This window comes from Chiloscyllium plagiosum, chromosome 22 (assembly GCF_004010195.1).
Source record: "Chiloscyllium plagiosum isolate BGI_BamShark_2017 chromosome 22, ASM401019v2, whole genome shotgun sequence".
Taxonomy (NCBI): domain Eukaryota; kingdom Metazoa; phylum Chordata; class Chondrichthyes; order Orectolobiformes; family Hemiscylliidae; genus Chiloscyllium; species Chiloscyllium plagiosum.
Window position 1 is genome coordinate 13053689 of NC_057731.1, and position 4664 is coordinate 13058352.

A 4664-nucleotide genomic window follows, 5' to 3' on the forward strand; every position below is an offset into this window, starting at 1 on the left:
ATGCCCGAAACATCGATTCTCCTGCTCCTTGGATGCTGTCTGACCTGCTGTGCTTTTCCAGCAACACATTTTCAGCCCACACCTCCCCACTTCCCTCCAAGGCCCCAAGGGATCCTTCCATATCCACCACAAATTCACCGGCACCTCCATGTACATCATTTGCTGCATCCGCTGCACACGATGTGGTCTCCTCTACATTGGGGAGATAGGCCGCCTACTTGCGGAATGTTTCAGGGAACACCTTTGGGACACCCGCACCAACCAACCCAATCGTCCCATGGCTGAACACTTTAACTCCCCCTCCCACTCCGCCAAGGACATGTAGGTCCTTGGCCTCCTCCATCACCAGACACTGACCATACGACGCCTGGAGGAAGAGCGCCTCATCTTCCACCTAGGAACCCTCCAACCACACGGGATGAATGTAGATTTCTCCAGCTTCCTCATTTCCCCTCCCCCCACCTTTTCTCAGTCCCAACCCCCGGATTCAGCACCGCCCTCTTGACCTGCAAGCTTCTTCCCGACCTCTCCGCTCCCACGCCCTCTCCGGCCTATCACCTTCATCCTCACCTCCTTCCACTGTCGTATTCCTAGTGCCCCTCCCCCAAATCCCCTCCCTTTTATCTCAGCTCGCTTGGCACACCAGCCTCATTCCTGAAGAAGGCCTTATGCCCGAAACTTCGATTCTCCTGCTCCTCGGATGCTGCCTGGCCTGCTGTGTTTTTCCAGCATCACATTTTTCAACTATTTTCCATCAAGACCAGGAGTCATGTTAACCTTTGGTGATGCCAGAATCCTTAATACCTTCTTATATTGTTACGCCTCACTAGGGTAGCATGCTGGAAACTATTTCACGACCCATCACAAAATGTTCAAAATTTTATCAAAGTCCACAATTATCTGTTTGACACCATGAGGTGAAGAGAAAACACAGACCAGCTTTCTGTATTTAATATGGACTGCTATTTATTGTAAATAAGTGGATTCTAGCACATTATGAATGATGATTATGAACTATTGACATATAACTCTACTAGTTAAGATTATAAAACCTCTTTAAAACAACAAAAACACACATACAGACAAAAAAAGGATGTAGGAGGGAAAAATCCCAGGGAAAATGGTCCAATAGTACCAGTCCTCAGATGGAAGGGTTCCTTTTGTTTCCTAATCTTGCGGCTCTCAAGGTTTCGCCTTTGGGGTCTTTAATTTCTTCACAGGAGGCACAGAGCAATTGGTTCACAACTTGTAAAGTCTCTGACTTGTTCATTAAAAGCAATAGCTTTCTGCAGCTGGTAGGAGAAAACAATTGGCTTTCTTTAACCTCTGGAGAGAGAAACATTACGAATTGGGTTTTATTATTATGTGCACTCGAGTACAGTGAAAAGTCCACAAAGTTGCCATCTCAGGTTCCAAAATTGAATTTTAAAAGAAAACCATCTACAATTCAAAATCCAGAATTAAGAAAAAAAGCCAAGAACAGAAATACAATAAAAAAAAGCCTTGAGTTTTATCCCACTCCCTCCAAGGGCCCTTGGAACCCACTCCCTGTGTCTGTCACTGCTGCTGCGGAAACCTGGCACATGCCATCCCCCCCATTCTGCTCTCCCCTCGCTGCTGTAAAATGCAAGAAGTAAAAGAAAATGAGTAAAAGAGAAAGAAAAACGAAAGACAGAAGCTGATGAGACAGGGCTCAACAGTCCAACTGCTGTGCTGCTACTCTGTCCCCCTCATGCCACCTTCACTGCCAGAAGTTGGCAGCTTTCTTGCTGTAACGTTAACACCCACAAACTGTTCAACTACCCAGGAGCCAATCAGAGTGTTGTCATCAGGCTGATGACCTTTGGCATCCATGATCGGTCATAATTGTATAAATCAATTAGCTATTTGTTGCCAGCCAATCCTCACCTTGTAAACATGTCTCCAATACCATGACATCTCTTTACACCTTCTCCCAAACAGTTTCAATATTCCTTGGAATGAAGTAACTTACTTCTTATAAGTATAGCAATTCCTTTCTTAGTCCATTGTTGTAAAACAGAGCTTTTCCCAATTCAGTCTGCAATGAGAAGTAAAATAAGCAGATACATTCTTTACAATGTATGTATTCATTCTATTTGAAATTCTACTCCCCAGCGTTTTCACTGTAACATAAGTGTTATCTCCTTCTTTTGCAAGGATAAATGCAATATTCAGTACCTCAGCCACGTCCTCTACAAACAGCGGGTGGTGGGGGGGCTCCTTCTGAGTACCTGGGGCAACAGTGGCACTGAGAATCAAGGCTTTGGGGAAGGAGATAAGACCGCCTAATGGAGATAAGACCACCTTATGGAATAAGACCACCTTGTGGAGGTAAGTCTACCTTATGGAGATTAGGCTTTTGGCTCTGGATGCTTCTCCCATTATTCTTTGGAGCTACTTAGAGCGTTCACACAATAGGTGTGGAGATAATGCTACATGATTAGTCTGCTCCTGCTCTTTCCAATGTATGAAGTATGCAAAGTCTCTACTAATTTGCACAGTTTTTACCTGCAACTCATCCTAAATATGGTCTTGAGCAGCTGCGAACTTTGAGGTTTGTGAAAGGTTAGCACCATTTTAAGTGAGCTGACGTCATTTAATGAGGAGGCAGTCTGTCAGGAAATAGGCGCTGGAATTACTGGCAACTGCAGAGGGCAGTACACAGTAACAAGAGAAAGTATGTAAGTTCTCTGATACTTCACTGGAGGTCTCAGTGGAGGAGGTGGAGAGGAGCTGAGATATGATCTGTCTACATGAAATCCCATGGAAAACCTTGCATCGATAGTGGGGCCAGAAAGCACAGGCCATCAATGCCAATCGTCCACCTCGAGGAACCTGGATTTGATGCTGCAAAATGTTCAATGATATCGTAGGAGTGGTACGGTCACTGAATGTATTTTTCATATACCAGAATGTTCCAATTGTACTGCTAGCCTTCCACACATGGTTCAATGCATCCCATTGTCAACAGTCATCTACCAGTCTCAATCAGTTATGAATCAAAATCAATATTTAAAGCAGTTCCTCACCTTCACCCAGTAGCACTGCTACAATCCCTGGATTCATATCTCATGCTTGCAATTCAACTTTGACAATTGTGCTCCCAAACAGGTTGTACCATTCTACTTGACTGATTTACCTCTCCCATTTTTGGATAATTACTTGCACTGCAAGACCTAACTGGCTCAACTGCTGGCATCTATCTGATTGGAAGTGACAGTGCTCACCAACAGTAGTAAGGCTCTGACTGAGGTTGTGACTAGTGGCAGAGCTGAACTTAGTAAAATGGGAAATGTTACAGATATCACCTATTCAAAACTGCCAGAAGTCTGACACCTTCTTGACTTGTTCTGAAATGTAGGTCCGACAGGAAGAGCATTTCAGTGAGGATACCTTACTGAAGCACAGACATCTGATACACTGTGCCTCATTGAGAATTGTTCCCTGAACACTCTGGGTGTGTACGTTCTCCTGAGTGCCCCTTTCCCCACCTTTTTCCTCCCCCTTCTAGCAGCCTGTCCTGCTCTGTCACCTCTCTGCTTGCTCCTTGCCATGCTGCAATCTTTGCCAAATGCATACCAGTGGGCCCAAAGATGGGAGCTGTCCAGAATCATTGAAGAAAAGACAGCGTTCTTCAACATTGTGCTGCATGACTGCTTGTTGACTTTAACAGCTTTAAAGAACTCTATAAACCATCAAACACCTCCAACCAATCTATCAATAATTAACCTGAAAGAAACCAATATGCACTTTAAACAGCCATGGGCTCCTTTCCACTGCTAATGTAACAATTTTCTTGTAAAAGAGAATGAGTTTAAACAAAAAGGACAATTAGCTTAACATCTGTTATTGGTGAAATGTTAACGTCTCCTTTAAAGGATGTAATAGCAGAGCATTTAGAAATATGTATTGTGATCAAGCATGGCTCACAAAGAAGAAATCATGCCTGACAAACTTATTGCAGGAGTTAACAAGCAGACAAAGGAAACAATAGATACATTTTCATCAGATTTCCACATGGTGTTTGAAAAGACGACAGTTTAAGCTACTTAATAAGATATGAACCCATATTGTTGGAGGTAGTATGTTAACATGATAGAGGATTGGCTAATCAATAGCAGATAGAGGTAGGATTTCAGGATGGCAATCTCTAACCAGTGGAGTGCCATGGGGCTCCTGTGATGGGCTGCGATTAATTACAATATATATTGGATAAGAAAAGTGGATGTACTGTAACAAAGTTCGCAGATGACACAAAAATAGATAGGAAACAAGTGCTGAAAATGACACAGGGAGTCTCAGAGGGGTGTGAGACAGACAGTCACACGAGGCTGGAATCGGACCTGGGACCCTGGTGCTGTGAGGCAGCAGTGCTAACCACTGAGCCACCGTGCTGCCCTGACAGTGGTTATGGGTGGCACAGTGGCTCAGTGGTTAGCACTGCTGCCTCACAGCACCAGGGACTCAGATACAATTCCACCCTCGGGCGATTGCGTGGAGTTCGGACATTCTCCCTGTGTCTGTGTGGGCTTCCTCCCACAGTCCAAAGATGTGCAGGTCAGGTGAATTGGCCATGCTAAATTGTCCATAGTGTTAGGTGCATTAGTAGGAGGGAAGTGGATCTGGGTGGGTTACTCTTCAGA